This window comes from Protopterus annectens, chromosome 14.part0 (genome assembly GCF_019279795.1).
Source record: "Protopterus annectens isolate FY-2018-M chromosome 14.part0, PAN1.0, whole genome shotgun sequence".
NCBI classification, from domain to species: domain Eukaryota; kingdom Metazoa; phylum Chordata; order Ceratodontiformes; family Protopteridae; genus Protopterus; species Protopterus annectens.
In genome coordinates, this window is record NC_056748.1 from 811519292 (window position 1) to 811537584 (window position 18293).

An 18293-nucleotide genomic window follows, 5' to 3' on the forward strand; every position below is an offset into this window, starting at 1 on the left:
CAGTAGAGGACTGGTCCTTAAACATCATCCCTTAAATTTTGAGGGTCAAAATGTTATTTTAAAGTATTGGGCAATATTCAGGATTAGGTTAGAAGTACTATCCCTTAGGCACATTAGATTTCATCCTACTTTAAGAAAAGGAATATCTCATGAAGCAGTTTCCCATAATAGTGTTATTTTCAACAGAGGACAAGTCCTTAAACATCACCCCTTAAATTTTGAGGTTCAAAAGGTTGTTTTAATGTATTGGCCAATATTCAGCACTGACACAAATATGTTGAAGGCTGTGGGTGACAGACCTATATTTATTTTTTGGTTTACTGGTTTATTATTTTTAAGAAGGGCAACAATTTAAAAGCTATTTTTGAGGAGCATGTCTGTATGAGAAAAATTACATCACATGGAATGAAAAACTGCGGTCAGTGTAGTCAATGCCCTTTTATTAAAGAACATGAATCTTTGAATTTAAGCACCTGACAGGTAAAAATAGCACCACCAGATGGTTGTAATTGTAGGACAATAGGCATTACATACATTGCTGTCTGTAATTATTGTGACGCCTTCTATATAGGTAAAACAGAGCGAACATCGTGTAGATGAATATACAAATATAGCTATTACAGAATGACACAGTGAAGGAAATGCCCTATTTAGGCACAAAACTGTCTGTAATGATTGTAATAAGTTTCTTTTTGCAGAGCTGGAAAGAGTTGATAGGAACCCAAGGAGTAGATGGGAAATTGTTACTGAATTCAAAGAACTGTTATGCCAACTACAACTTAATGCACACTATCCTCCAGGGCTTAATGAGAATATATCCATCACTAGTGCTCTTCAGCTCCGTGCTATGAAATTATAAGAATTTTTATCGTTTTGGTTTTATAAGAACTATATATAGTTTGTATAAATGTATATAAGTATGCTGCTATTACTTTTAATTCAAACTTATTTTTAAATGTTGAATATTTTAGAGTATTTTATAAAAACAGTACCCTATTACCTTTAATTTATTTAAATGATTAATTGTTTAATGATGAATTGTTTGATTGGTCCATAAAACTTGTGTAATAACATTGTTACTTGGTTCTATTGAAGTCCTTGGAAGTTTAATGGACAAAAGTGCTTAACATTGAATTAAACCTGTTTTTATTTTAACTTACTGCAAGTCCCGTAATTTCTAGAAGCATTATTTTATGTTTAGCTGATGTTCCTACTGTTCAAGGGCCTTTGTTCCTATTTTCAATGTGTGCTGGCTGAGAGGTATGGACAGATCATCAAAGCTGCTATATGTACATGATGTGGCAAGCAGACTCTGAACAAAATTTCAACAAATGATAGGGGATTGGGATGCAAAACTGAATGCAGTAGGGATGACTACAGACAAGACAGTTATCATGGCAGCAACTGAAAGAAATCAGAAATGGCTGAAAATTGAGACAGAAGAGAAAATGCTGGGACAGGTTACTAACTTCAGGTATCTTGGAGGATTGGTTAAGCAGAAGGGAAATCTAAATAAGGCGGTCACAGCTAGAAACAGTGAGACTGCAGACAGCTGACACAGAATTCCAGGAGTAGTATGTGACAGACGAATGCCAAATAAGCTGAAAAGGAGTACAAAACAGTGGTGCAACCTGGGCAGTAAAGGCAAAGCAGTTGAGGAAGTTAGAAGTGATAAAGATGAAGTGCCTCAGATGAGTGATAGGATGCTCAATATGGGACAAAGAAATGAGGACATCAGTGCAAAAGCCAAAGTGGCACAAATGGGAGAGAAGGTCAAAGAGTACAAATTTCATTGGTTCAGGCACATGTGCAGGAAAGCAAAAATGATCTGCTGAAGAAAATTTATAAGAGACAGGAGGAAGACAAGAGGAAATGAGGGCATCCAGCAAAGAGATGGATGGACTACCTGAAAGAAGGCCTGCAAGACTCAGGCATGACTGCGGAAAAAAGTAGGAGAGTGGTATTGAATCAAGAGAGAGTGACAATTGACACAATGCCACAACTCCATGCAGAAAAATATGAAAAAGGATGAGGAGGAGAAGGATTATGATGATGATGATGATGATGACAGCTTCACTGTGTTATTAATAAAAAACAACTGCATGGCAACTGCAAAATTCTCAGTGTGGATATTTATCAATTGCAAATAAATGGTAATATAGTAATAACAGGATCCCTAACAAATGACCACACATATGTACAATGCACTAGGAAATACTTAAGTGTGCAATTTTAATTTGAGTTATACCCTTACTATGTGTCAGTGGTGTATGAGCTTACCTTTGAGAGGTGTCCTGCCTTGACACACAAGAAATTGAACCAAGAACAATAGCAGCTATTAAAAATCTCATGCCATGATAGATGATTGTTAAAATTAGCCTTCTTCTGTGCAGTCTTCAAAACTATCCTAAGTATTATAGTTCCGATTACATGATAGCACACCATTATGTCTCAGACAAGAAAAGTTACATTCTTTAATCAGTTCTATTTAACAATTTTAACAATGATCCCAGGGTAGAGCTGCACCTGTATTAGTGTTTGCAGAGTATTAGACAGCTTAATAGTGTAATAAATGATCAACAGGGAAGCAGGAAGCACAAATGACATAACTCAAAGCATTAATTATAGACCAAGTTCGAGTTCAAATCTGTATAACAGCTTTAAACTACGGGTGAAGAATAAAATAAATAAACATAAAATCAAACAATGAAGAAATGCAACATAAAGACCATAACATATGTCAGGTAAGATAATAAACAAATAGAAATGAGTAAAGAAATACTTGACAATCATAATAAAATTAAAATGTTAAACTGAAAAAAAGATTTTGAGAAAACTCTTAAAACCCAGTCAGCATTGGGGTCTCCTGAAATCAGACAGGTAGTAAACTCCAAAGGTGTGGACCCTGACAGGCAAATGTACAAATCACAGAGTACTTAAGATTAATCCTTAACCTCCCTGGACTGAACAGACTATGTTAAAAAGAAACAATTTGAATTAAATCAGATAGCACATATTTAGATAACTGCTATACTTGGGATGGCATTACCCTCTGAAATGGGAACATTTAAACCATGCCTGGAACATTAAAACCATGCCTAGATATATTCATCACAGGGTATGTAGTCAGCAAATGCCATATCAATGAGTTAAATGTGTTTAGTCTTACCTCATTTTCCAAACCACAGCCCCTCACTGCCTGCACACAATAGTCCTTGTTTAACATGCAAATACATATGCACATGTGCATGCACATGTACTCAAGCATGCATTCTTCCACAAAAAAATAAGAAGTACCTGGAACTGTAACAGAAATCCAAGTGAAGAACAAACAACTGACCAGGAAGCCAAAGACCACAGCAAATTAATCCAACAGTAACAGAAACCACTCCAGTTCACAGTTGTTGTAGAAAGAATCAAGCCTTTATTGACACAACCAGTGCAATTCTGAAGAAGTCTATGTTTGGACGAAAGCGCTTAACCACAAATTGCAGTGGTTTTACCAATAAAGGTTAGCTTCTTTCTACAACAACTGCAAACTGGAATGGTTTCTGCTACTGTTGGATTCATTTACTGAGGTCTCTGGCTTCCTGGTCATTTGTTTGTTCTATGCAAACATTCTTAGAAATGGCTTACTATTGAAACCTGGAAACTGCATGGGTTGACTGGTCACATGCTCAACCTGAAATCCTGAATCCGGAACAGCAAAATTCTGGCCAGGTCGAAACTGAATATATCGACACCCATAGTTGAATGTATTAGACATAGCAGGAGGTGACATCAGTCACCCATGCTATGCACATTCATGTACCGTGACATTCCAAAGTCAGCGGTACATGTATCTCACTATTTTGCAGGGGGCCAAACCCCCCCTGCACCCCTCACACAGCCTGCAACTTATATATACCAACTCTGAGATCGCACTACAGTGAGGAAATGGGATAATTCCCTGTTCCTCACGGAACCACAATCTCGGTGCACAATGCCAAACTCAGATACTTAAACTACACTACCCATTCGCTGTAGTGTAGTCGATGCATTTTGAGTCGGTATTCTGCCCATTTGAAAACTGCCTTTTGACCACATGCTGGTCAACAGCAGTGACTTCATGTTTTTAATTGCAAACCTTAGAAATACCAGAAATATCTGAATGTATGCTTCCAAGTAACCAGTTGCCAGGTCAGGCCAAAATCAAATCAAACTATATAATCTTTTGTCTCTGTGTTACAAGTTTTGCAAAATTATCAGATTAATTTAGCAGATGGATTAATCACTATTTCCTCAAGGTGGATAGTAAAATAGAGAATTGCCTTAGAAAATAACCTAGTGCCCTTATAAACTTTAAAGAAACCAGACTGATATAAGCTGCTTTAAAAAAGATAAATGCATACTAGTAATAACCAAAATCATTATTAACATTCAAATATAAACATTGGGAGCAAAATAAAGGCACTTAATCAGATTGCATTTAATTATAAAAACATAAAAAAACAAGCAAGCTCCATGGTATCCTCGAAGTCTCAAAACAACCAACTAAACAAGTATAGTGGGTCCAAAAACAAAACCGTGTAAAAAACTTCTCTGTGTGGAAGATTTCCAGTCCATATATCTCTAGTTAATCACTGTATATTAATCAGATCAGACAATAGTAGTAGAAGTAGCGAACTTAAACTCATCTTAAGTAAAAAAAAAATAATAATAAAAAATATATAACTGTACAGAATTACTAAGTATTCGAAAGTAATCCAAACTAAGCATTCGAAAGTAATCCAAGCAAGGCAGGCATATATATATATATATATATATATATATATATATATATATATATATACTTTTTATCAGGCAAGGGAGTGGTTTATTGTGCTGTAAAGCTAAGTGTTATTGGTACACATGTTAAATTTACATCCTTTCCCCCATCAGTGTGACATTCAAGCTGGTCCTACCTTACTTAGTAGCTGTCATAATAATAATAATAATAATAATAATAATAATAAATAATAATAATATTTAACAGCCTAGCTGGGTGGCTGCAATAGTGCAGAGGTCACGGTAGTTGCCTCATAGCAAGAGGTTCTCCAGTTCGATTCTCGGGTGCGGGCCTATTGTGTGGAGTCTGCATCTTCCCCCTGCAGTCACGTGGGTTTCCTCCCACACTCCAAAAACATGCTGTAGGTGGACTGGACACACTGAATTGGTCATAGGTGAGAGTGTATGTGCAAGTGAGAGGTACAGATGAACTACCATGGTAGTCCTAGCCACCTAGTGGTGTAAACCCTGGCTCCAGATGATTGTCACTGTTGAACTGACACACCAAAATGGGAAAAAAGGGGTTGAGGATGGCTGGATGGATTTAATGGCCCAACTATCTTTCTTACAAATCTTAATGGGTAAAGAACGTATTCCTAGCTGTTTTATGACCTTATTCCAAACAAAGAAAATGCAGGAAGAAGACATTATGAGAACTACAAAGCAAGTTAAATCAAATTAATAAAAGAGGAGCTGTTGCTTTTTAGACCTATGAAGAATAATGAGCCCTACATACATTACAATAATAGATTTTAGTTGAAGTTTCAGTTGTAAGAGCCCTAAAACCCCTAATGCTTGGTTTCATACTGCAGGTTCACTTTAATTAAAAAAAAAGAGTTGTCATTTGTGTTCAGAAACCCTTTTTGAAGAAAATCTCAGCAAATTGTGATACAGTAATTTTCCTTTAGTGCAAAAATCAGTGTATCTATAGAACAGGGGGTGTGTTGTAACTTTAAGAAGCATTTCCAAGTGTAGGCACATGCATATAAATAGTGAGCATGTGCAGGCAGCGGTGCCATTTTGAGAGAACAGACAGTGTTAACATGCATGAGTGTAGTAGTTAGTCTGTTTATAAGTTTATTTAAGTTTAAGTTACTAAGCCTTAATCCTGATGTGTTTGTGTATAATAAAGCTGCTTGAACTGAACCCACAACTGTTCATCTGTTCTATCCTGACCGGATGAGCAACATGATGTCAGAACTGGGATCAAGAGTGCAACTTCTTCAAGCCATGAGGTGCAGAGTTGATGGTGAAGGTATATTGAGCACGTTGGGCGATACAGTGCTCAAACGAATAAAAAAGGCCAGAAATGAACGTGAGGTAACCAAATCTTGCACAAATGATTGTTTTGCAAAGAAAACGATATGGAGCTTTCGTAAAGCATAAAACGCATTATTAATCTAATGAGCGGCACAAAGCCATTCAAAGCATAACTAGAGTTGTTCGAAGTATCTCAGAATGTGAAAAGTGTTTGCACTATATGCTTTATTGCAGTGTAATTATTTCAAAGAGTTTACTGTGTGCAAAGTACAGTTATTTTACAAAGTGCAGTCAAAGTATAGCCATTTTGAAAAGTTCTTGTGCTGTGTACATTTATTCACAGAGTGCCGCTATTTCAGTGTTTCTTACACTGTATAGAGTTATTTCACAAAGTACAGCCATTTTGAAAAGTTTCTTTGTGATGTACAGTTCATTTGCAAAATGCATTCATTTCAAAGTGTTTCTTACTCTGAGTTTCTTGTGCTACATACAGCTCATTGCAATGTTCTGTTTCTTACACTGATAAAGGGTGGTTTTGCAAAGTACAGTGATTTTAAAGTGTTCTTGTGCTATGGAGACTTATTAGCAAAGTGCAGTTGTTTCAAAGAGTCTGTTGTGCTACTGGCATAGTTACAAGGTCTGGCATAAATTTCTGGCATATATATATATCTGCGTGTGTGTGTGTGTGTGTGTGTGTGTGTGTGTGTGTGTGTGTGTGTGTGTGTGTGTGTGTGTGTGTGTGTGTGTGTGTGTGTGTCTGTTCGTACATAATTTCACTCCTGTGTGTTGCTATGGAAGAGGCATTTTGCAAACTCAGGCCACTTGTGTTTGATCATAATATTACAGAGAATTGGAAAGTATTTGAGCAGGAATATAACATTTTCATACAAGCAGCTTTTTCTGACAAAGATTCAAGTACAAGGGCATTTATTTTGAAAGAGAGCATTCATTTGTGTATGCACCAGCAGTATATGCAGGAAAGGGGGAAACTGCCATATTGCAGTACCGGCTGAATCAAGAGATGACCCTGAGTGTTTGAAACATAAATTTAGAGAAATGTGCAACCCCCAGACAAATGTTACATTAGAGAGGCATCTATTTTACACAACAAACCAAAAGCCAGGAGAAACTTTTGCAGCTTATATCACTGACTTGAGAAATAAAGCTAGAATATGCAGATTTGGTGATTTGAAAGGTGAGTTGATAAAGGACAGCATTGTGTGTGGTGTTAATAATGCTGCAGTGAGAAAGATTTTGCTTCATGACAGTGATTTAACATTGAGCAAAGCTATAGAGATTTGTCAAATCCATGAGCTCACAGAAAGGCACACAAGTATACTTGCAAGTGATAAGAGCATGGTTTTTGCAGCCTCTAGAGCAAGCATAGACAGCATGCAGCATGTGGCTAGCAGAAACAGGCCTAAGCACATGATAGCTGCAGCCCCTGCAGGTTTTCCAGGGAGAACCCGTAACTTTCCAGCAAGTTCTAACACTAGCTCAGCAAAGTGCAGTATAAGGGTGAGTCAGCAAAACCCAAGTCAAGTTTTATTGTTAACTATCATAATTGTGGTGCCAATCCTGAGTTTAAATGAGAGAAGTGCTTAGCATTTGGTCAGCATTGCCACAGGTGTAAAAAATTGAGCCACTTTCAAAAGTTTTGTAAATCAAACAGGACTCATTCAGTTATTAAGAAAGGTCACTCAAAAAAACAAGTTGATCATGTGGAAAGTTGCAACCCTACTTTCTATGTAGATGGTGTATCAGTGGTCAGTGAAAAGGTTAATGCAGTAGATTTGCTGGCAAAGAACAAAGTGTTTTATACTGTCCTGATCAATGATAAACCCATGGAACTCAAAGTAGACACTGGTTCAAAGTGTAATGTTATGCCAGCAGAAACATTTACTAGAGTAAGAGCTGGCGAACAACTTAATTTAGCTAATTGTGCGAAGCTTGTTGCTTATGGAGATGAAGAGATTCAAACTGAAGGCTCAGTAGTGCTTTCATGCTATTCGGCTAGGAACAGTTACAGCTTGCAATTCTATGTAGTCAGAAAACCTGTGCAGTCATTATTAGGTCTCAGAGACAGTTTAAGAATAAAACTACTTTATTTTACCAAAGAAGTCCATGAAACTACTTTCTTTTACCAAAGAAGTCCATTATGTAAGCACATGTCCTAGTTCCAGCTTCACTATGTTATTTTCTCAGAGTATGCTGATGCTTTTGATGACAAGCTAGGCAAACTTCCAGTTGTGTATTCCATGAACGTAGACCCAGAGGTCAGTTCAGTGGTCAGACCAGTAGGGAGAGTTCCAATAGCTATGCAGGACAAAGTCAAGGTCCAGTTAGAGAAGATGGTGCAACAAGGTGTGATTTGTCCAGTCACAGAACCAAGTGAGTCAGTACCTTTCATGGTAGTTGCCCATAAGTAAAGCTCAGATGAAATCAGAATATGCATTGACCCAAGAGACTTGAACAAAGCATTACATTTTATTTTATTTTATTTATTTTTTTATTTTACATTTGTTGACCGGGTTAGTCCGACTGGAATCAAAGTCCATTTTCAGCGGAAGCCCGGGGAGATAAGCTCCAGACACAATACAAGAACAAAAAATAGTTGTGAAAGAAGAAAAAACATTGATTATATATAGTATTATAATTTTAGTTATAGGTGTAGTTAAGAAGGGAATACAGGTAGAAGTACTTACAGACAGTCAATGTTCCATTTTATGGTCTATTTAAATAGACCTCATCATCCCATGCGTACAGTTGAGGAGGTTTTTGCCCTCATGCTAAATGCCACTGTTTTTTCTGTCTTGGATGCAAATAGTTCATTTTGGCAAGTAATGCTTGATCGCAAATCTTCACTACTGACTACATTCAGTACTCCATTTGGTAGACACATATTTCTCAGAATGCCTTTTGGAATAAATTCTGCCAGTGAAGTCTTTCAGAGTGCAACGGAGCAAATTTTTTTGGGTTATCTGTTTGCTGTAATAGTGGATGATTTACTAGTTGGAGGTAATGGAGAAGACGAACATGACAGAAACCTCAGGAAAGTTCTGGACAGAGCATGTAAAGTGAACTTGAAGCTCAATCCTCTGAAATGTAAATTCAGGCTGCCAGACGTTACTTATGTAGGTCATTTATTTACCAGTACAGGCTTATAACCAGACCCTTCCAAACAAAAAGCCATTCTTGAGATGCCAGCTCCGGACAATGTCCAAGCCCTACAGTGTTTTCTTGGTAATGGTTAACTAGTTTATACCTGCCTTTAGTGAGTTATCAGCCCCTTTAAGAGAACTGACATGCAAAAATGTTGCCTGGTCATGGTTGGAACAGCACCAAAGAGCATTTGATAACCTCAAACAGCAAATTGCCAGTCCACTTACATTGAGATAGTATGATATCCACAAAACAGTAATTCTTTCCTGTGATGCTTCAAAGTTTGGTCTTGGTACAGTTATTCTTCAAGAGGGCAGACCAGTTGCCTATGCATCTAGAACTCTTACTCAAACTGAAATGCAGTATGCTCAAATTGAGAAGGAACTCTTGGCAATTGTGTTCGCATGTTTGAAGTTCCATAATTATATTTATGGCTGAGCTATCCAAATTGAGACTGATCATCAACCTCTAGTCACTATTTTAAAGAAGCCTATGCATACAGCTCCAGCAAGACTACAAAGAATGATGCTCAGATTACAAAAGCACAACTTCAATACAGTCTTTATCTGGCTGATACCTTATCCAAATTGCCTAGAAATACTACAGAACAGCTTGATGCAGAGAATTTTGACTTTGATGTCATGGAAGTGCATAATTTTTCTACCATGAGACTTGATGAGCTGAGAGATCATACAAAGACTGATCCAATTTTGCAGAAGCTCAACCACTTCATCAATGTTGGATGGCTGTCAAAGCAATCTTGTGTACCGCCAGAAGTACAACCTTATTTTCCATATAGAGATGAGATGCTGATGGAAGATGGCATCATTTTCAAAGGTCCTAAAATTATTGTTCCTACTTCCTTGTAACATGAATAAATTCAGAGTTTATATCGTGGCCACCCAGGTTCTGAAGCTACCTAAAGAAAATGAGAGGACTAGCATTTTGGCCTTCTCTGTCAAAAGACATTGATAAAGTGCTTTCATCTTGTTCAGTATGCAATAGTTCTAAACCACATTTGCAAAAAGAGCCACTTCAGCTAAGCCAGATTCCTGAACTACCTTGGTCAACAGTAGCCAGTGAAATATTTGAGTGGAACAATCAGTATTACTTAGTGTTGGTAGACTCTTATTCTAACTGGTTTGAGATCGATTTGCTACGTAACCTAATGTCCACTACTGTTATTACTAAGTTGAAACGTCATTTCTCAGTCCATGGTAGTCCACACAAAGTTATTTCTGACAACAGTACCCAGCTTACCAGTCAATTATTTCAGAAATTTGCAAAAGAGTGGGACTTTAGCCATATTATTAGCTGTCTGGAATACCCACAGTCAAACAGCCTGGCTGACTGTGCAGTACAGAGTGCAAAGCAATTACTAGAGAGGTCAAAGTGTGACAATACCAATATATTCTTGAATTTACTTAATCTCAGAAATATACCGCGTGACAACCTACTTGGCTCGCCTGCTCAGACTTCTATCTAGGAAAACCAGAACAATCTTGCCTATCAGTTCTAGTTTGTTGGTGCCTAATGCTAAAAACAACACAGCAATCAAAGCCCAACTATCTAAGAAACATTCCTTTCAGAAGTCCAGCTATGATAAAACAAACAGATTTCTTTGTCCGCTGAAAGAAGGAGAGGCAGTGAGGATGCAAACGGCGAAAGGCTTTGATCAAATTGTTCATGTGAGAGGTATACGTGCCGAGCTCAGATCCTACTTAGTGGAATCTGAGGGTACAGAATATAGGAGAAACTGCAGGCATCTTCTTCTGGTGTCTGAATTGATATCTGGAGCATCTTATCTGTGACACAGACACTAGATCTCAGAGCAATCCAGTCAATGTTCATATTGAGGAACATGTCTCAGTACCTATTCTCATTCCTAACGATGTCCCATATGTCCCTAAAGTTGAATGTTCCTTAAAGACAGTCCCCATTGCTAGATCCAATTCTGATTTTAATGTTACATGATCAGGTCGTACTTCTAGACCTAGTGTAAAACACACAGCAACCTGGACATGATTGTTTTATACGTGTTTAGTTTTGTATAACTGCATGTTAAATAATTAGTTCTGTATAACTGCATGTCAAAGGATCATTTCTGTATAATTGCATATCAATGAATGTTGTCATTTTAATGTATGACCTACTTCTCAAAGAGAGGATGTTGTAACATTAAGAAGCATTTCCAAGTGCAGGCACGTGCATATTAATAGTGAGCACGTGGAGGCAGTGGTGCCATTTTAAGAGAACAGCCAGAGTGTTAACATGTAGGAGTGTAGTAGTCAGTCTGTTTATAAGTTTATTTAAGTTTAAGTTACTAAGCCTTAATCCTGATGTGTTTGTGTATAATAAAGCTGCTTGAACCGAACCCAAAAATGTTAATCTGTTTTATCCTGACCGAATGAGTGACAGTATCCAACTGCATAACAAGGAGAAGGCAAGATTTCTGTCCTTCCCATGTGAGTTCTGCACCCACATCCTTCTAAATGTGTATAACCAACTCCAAAGCCATTGTACCTTGGTATAGATTATATGTTATGTCAATGTACAGAATTCAGTGAACCATAACATTCAGTGTGACAGAGCTGACCAGAGAGATTCATAGGTTCATACGGCCTTTACAAGTCTAGCCTTGCAATCCAACCCAATTTCATCCTTATGTATCATGGTCATTAATAGGAGGGAGAATGTTAGGAAGCTTGTAGAGGTTATTGGGGAATTATATTAATCTGGCCATTACTGTTTGCCTCCATATCAGAGACATGGGAGACAGACCTGGGGTGAATTTCTGATTTCCCATCCACTGTTCAAGGTTATGCTTAAATAGGGTTAGGAATGGACTCTGCTTCAAATGGATGGGGAACCTGTTCCAGAGCATATGGATCATCTAAAACACATATCTATCTTGGCAACATGTTTTATTTATGTTACAAGCAAAATGTAGATCCTTGAATCTAGTGGTTCTGATGTTCATTTTACAGAAGTGCAAAAGATCTATCATAGCTGTATCAAAGGATGTCTTGCATGCCAGACATAGATCACCTCTCAGTAACCTGTAAGAGACAGAGTACAAAGATAGGGCTTTATGTCGATCTGTATAGGTTCACAGGTGTTTACTAGGTTAATGGCACAAGAGCCTTTACAAGCCTAGCCAGTAATACCTTGAATATTTTATTTATTTATTTATTTATTTAAACATTTGTTTACCAGGAAAGTCTGACTTGGAATGAATCCAATTTTCAGTGGATGTTCGGGGAAAAACACTCCAAACATATGTCTTTGTAATGTGGGAGGAAACCAGAGTACCCAGAGAAAACCCACACGAACGCAAGGAGGACATGCAGACTCCACACAGAAGGCACTCCAGCTGAGAATCGAACCTGAGAACCTCTTGCTGTGAGCCTTTGGAATATGAATCTGTCTCTCCAGCAAGTTCTGTTAGAGTCATAAATAAGGTTCAGGTCCATGGAATGCATAACCCTCGTGTGACATCCCCATTCTGGGCCAGCAATCAAGAAGTCTGAATCCCACCACTGACACTGGAGATGGACATCAACTTGGAATAAAAATAGATGCACTCAGTACTTCCAGATGCAGACCTCTCTGCATCAAGCGCAGTTTTCCCTTAAGAGCACACACAGAACACACTCAGCCTGGGGTCTGGATTTATCTATATCTGTCTCTCCCGAAGTCCCTAGTAAGGCTCCCCGCTGGTACAGCTGTAAGGTTAGGTCCTCAGCTGAGTTGCCAAGCCAAGACCTACACCACTCCCTCTGTGAAACCAGTGCTTCATGTCCCTGCTCCAAGTAATTTTTCACACATACACACACACACACACACACACACACACACACACACACACACACACCTGGGAAAGGCTGACACAGATTTACCTGTTGTGCTTCCTTCTGCCCAGAGTATAAGGTAGTTATTCATGCCACCAGACACTCCACAGTCAGCTGCTCTAAGGCCCTTAACAAAGGGAATCCAATTATACTGTGTAATATTAATACTAATACAAATGGTAATAGTTGACCAAGACAACTAGGCCTTCAGGAGTGTCCCACACAGTGTCACCAAATAAATATATGGGGGTAAATAGGGATGGATCTCTGGTTCGATTCTCAGCTGGGGTGCCTTCTGTGCAAAGTCTGCATGTCCTACCTGCATTCATGTGGGTTTCCTCCAGTTGCTCGGGTTTCCTCCCACGTTTCAAAGACATATATCTGGGGCATTTCCCCCCGGGCCTCCACTCAATATTGGCTTTGTTCCAAGTTGGACTTTCCCAATAAACAAATCTGAAATAAATAAATAAATATAAACACTCTCAAAGCCTAAATACTTTCTAAAAGGGACTAGTCTCAATAAACGTTTTAAATATATTTAATAATAAATAATAAAAGAACATGAAGATATTGAAAATATATTTGCAGCAAATCACAGAGTTTGAATCACATGAAATATTGAAAATAACATAGATGGATAGACTCAGACAACTGGATGGTGCAGTGGTGCAGGGGTAGCGTTATCACCTCACAGCAAGAGGTACTCCAGTTCGAGTCTCAGCTGAAGTGCCTTCTGTGCAGAGTCTGTATGTCCTCCTTGCATTTGTGTGGGTTTTCTTGAGGTACTCTGGTTTCCTCCCACATTACAAAGACATTCATCTGGAGCATTTCTCCCTGGGCCTCCACTAAAAATTGGCTTCATTCCAAGTCAGGCTTTCCCAGTAAACAAATGTTAAATAAATAAATAAAAATAAATAAACAAATAAATAAATAAACTAAAGAAAAACAATATCTAAAGTATGCTTTACTATATTTTCCTGACTGAATCTAGGAGAATTGCTATTCCATACTTACTTAATGGAGCAAAGCAAATGATGTGGTGAATATATTTCTTGTTGTCAGGTCCAAGACAGAATACAGAATAGTGAGCCTTGAGATCAAGCTCTCATATAAAATATCATCTCTTGGCTGACTACCAGATGACATCACAACTGGTCATCTGACTCTTGTTCCCACACACCCCCCCCCCCTTTGAAGCTGAGACAGCAATTTAGCATGGACTTCTAAAATACACATCTAAATGTTTATGGCAGTGTCCTCGAGCCATGAAACAATTAGAGTACTTTCCCTCTGCTTTACAGAGGCTATTAAGCAATGGTTTCTTCCAGACCTACTGTCTCCTGGCCTATTCAGCACTGTGGGGTGCCATTTTAATGGTTTAATAGCTCATTTACATTTCCTTTATTTTTATTAAAGTAAGCTAGCTGGTTAACCTCTGCTCTTCCAGTGTTCTTGGTTACAGTATATACATTTTATCAGTTACTACTTGCATGTATATTGCCATCCTGTCCAGCAGGATCCACTGTTGATACATTTTTTTAATACTAGCAACTTTACAATTACATTTTGATATTCAAATGCCATACAGTTCTAATACATTTGTAGCATAGGCATCTGTACAAATCAGTTTGATAGTCAAATGCTATACAGTTCTAATACATTTGTAACATAAGCATTTGTGCAAATCAGTTTGATATTCGAATGCCATATGGTTCTAATACATTTGTAACACAAGCTTCTTGTACACATCAGTTTCCTACTCAAAGGATATCATTCTTTACAAAACTCCAGCTGGCTCTGCTGGCACTTGCCCATATCATCACACATGTCTTAAAGTTGTATTTTCTTAGTGACAATCCAATAGGGCCACTCCAATTGATGTAAGTGCCTGGTTAGGTACACGCAGAATGGGTATTGTATTCAATTATGGACCCAATGAGGCCCGAGTACAATGGTACTATGACTTCCTTTGAACTTAATGTCATGCTCCTACTTATAAACTGAGCCATACAGAAGGATTTTCTTACTACCGTAGCTATCCGGTGGTCAAAGTTTAGGTTACTATCTATATGTATTCCTAGGTCCCTCAAAACTCGGTCTACTTTTAGGGGTGTGCAATCAATATTATAATTTTCAATGATATCTGATTTACCATAGGGTATGATTACACACTTTTTTAGCATTTAGTCAGACCATAGTTTTGGCACCAGTTATTTGTCATTGTTAGGCATGTTTGTAGGATATCAATATCATCTGGGGATTCAATGATTGTCCTCAGCTTACAGTCATCTACAAACCTGGTGAGCCAGAGGCCCCCAACTTTGGCCTTCACTTCAGAGAAATATATACCAAACAGGAGGGGTCCCAACACTGAGCCCTGTGGGATAATGCATTTATACCCTGGATTCTCCTGATACAGAAACTTTGTGGGTGTTTCAGTTGTTGCATATGTCTGGTCAAGTACATGTTGAAAGGGCATTATCCTCAATGATGGATCTAATAAAGGCTGAATAAAGTGGCACTATGACATCCTTGGACCTGGATGCCATGCCCTTACTTATAAGCTGAGTGACAAAGAATGATTTTCTTAGTACATTGGCCACATATTGATCAAAGGCCAGATTCTTATCTACTTATGTTCTCAGATCCCTGATTACCGGCTCAACTCTTAGGGTGTCTTATCTATGGAGTAATTATCCTGGGTGGCACTTTTCCCAAAAGGCACTATAATGCATTTCTTGGCATTGACTTTTAGTCTGTGATTTTGGCACCAATCACTTGTCTTTTGTTAGACTCTCTTGTAAGATGTTTGTGTCATGAGGTAATCTATGATAGCTCCCAGTTTGCAGTCATTTGTGAACTTGGTTAGCCAAAGTCCCTTGGCATTAGCCTTTAGCTCCAAGAAGTTAATGCCAAAAAGGGGTGGTCCCAGCATGAAGCCCTGAGATAGCCCACTGCTGACCATTTTCTTACTGGAGGTGGAATCACCAATCCTGACTTCCTGGGCCTTATCTGTGAGCCAGCTGGTATGACCTTCTCTTGACAAAGCCAAACTGGGCTGAGTTCAGTGTCAAAGGTTGCTTATGTCTCTGTTGATCATTTCCATAATAATGCTTTCTATGACTTTGTGTATTAGACAAGTCAGAATAACGGATCTGTAGTTTCCAGAGTTAGTTGATATTCTACCCTTGTGAAGTGGGATAACCACTGCAGTCCTCCATTCTAACGGTACAAAGTCTTTTTTGAAGTTATATTTGAAAAGTAACTAAAATTAGGAGGCATCCTGTCATATTGTCAGGGCCCACTGAGGCTGTGTTTTTGATGTTAGTGAGTTGGGGTACTAGTAGGTATTTCATGGGGGATTAAATTTAGGCTGAATTTGTCAGCCAACAAATAAGCTTTCTGCGCAGTGAAGGTGGCACCATTGACCACCAGTTCAGCACACTGATGTGTGCTGCTTTTGAGGTTTTGAACATAGTTGTAGAAGGTTTTGTGGTTGTCTTTACCCTGTGAGGCTATCTTCATCTTGTAATTGGCCTTGTTGGACTTATTAGTCCTCAGTTTCCTGTTTAGTTTAGTTAGAAACCTCCCTATCATTACAGGAGTTGCTCTTCCTAATTATAGCCATAACTTTTTCCCACTAGGGCATAATATATAAACTCTCTCAACTAGGCATCAATCTATATGTTACCAGATGGGTATCAAACTGGCTCACTGATAGAAACCACCTAATCAAAATAGGAGAAGCCACCTCAAGCAGTAGACCCATAATGAGCGGCGTACCCCAGGGATCGGTCTTGAGGCCTCTGTTATTCGGGATATGCTTCTCTGAGGTGCAGGACAAAACCAGTGGGCTATGGCTGACAGAGTTTGCAGATGATGGCAAGCTGGGCACGGTCATCAATTCCCCAAGTGATGTGGATGTCCTCCAAGAGGGTCTCACCCAAACAAATGACTGGTGTCAGAAACATGGCCTGAAGCTGAATGCCAAAAAATGCACCATCATCCCCTTTGGGAAGAGTGACATCCCCACATATTATCATATTAATAACAACGTCCTAAACACGCAATTAGTCATGAGGAATTTGGGAACCCAGGTTGATAGCAACCATGTTGCTTCCATTGTATGGAAAGCTTTCTACATGGCCCACCTCATAAGTAACAGTATCTTATCCAGACCCAAGGAGGTCATAACATCCCTGTATTCTTCCTTTATAAGGCCAGTTATTGAGTACAACTCCCCCCTTCAGCATGTACTTCACAAAGCACATGCTGCAGCTGAAGAGACCACAGAGGTTCCTCACCAGGAGAATCCAAGGCCTCAAACATCTACCCTACACAGACAGGCTAAAAGCCCTGTCCCTCTACTCAGTTTCATACAGACTTCTCAGAGGTGGCCTCTGTCTGGCATACAAAGCAATCTCAGACCCCATCTTAATGGGACTGCTGCATATCCATAAGTCAAGCTCCACTCGAGTAACCCACACCCACAACCTCAGTCTGATCTGTGACAAAAACAGGACTTGTTGTCGGGACAGATTTGTGTCTCAGAGACTCCCCATCTGTGGAATAGACTCCCTCTCCACATCAAGCAGAGAACCTCATTATCCCTTTTTAAGTGCAACCTGGATAATGGGACAGGAAACACAAAATACACCCCCTGGGATTCCACCTGTGTCCCTGCTGGACAGGGACTTTGGGTGCTGACTTGTCTAAACATGGGCTAAACTCTTGGCTAGGATTATAAGGGCCTCAGGGCCAATAGGCTAGTATTATCCTATGAACCCATGAGTTGTCACTTTCACATACATGATCCTTTTCTACAAGCAGCCATATACATTTCTGATCATATTTGCCACTGCTTTTGAAAACTGTCAAATTCCATAAACAAATCTCCTGTTGGCCCCAAAGGTGACTATTCAAAGTCTGTGGTAAACTGCATATTTCTAGTGCTTTTTAACATTTCCAGTAAAGTCTAGAAGCTCAGCAGTTGTCACTGAATTCAATGTTATTGTTGGCACTCTTGCTAGTTCTGGGGTACAGTATTGTGCAGTGCTCCTGGGAGCACCCAAGTATAACAGCTTCAACTGAACAGGCACATGGCACCTTATTGTTGACTCTTGGAGTGCATTACTGGTTTCAGTAAAAGGCTGGACATATGGATACTGCTAATCAAGAGTTGAAACTGGATTTTTTTATGCAATATGTATACCC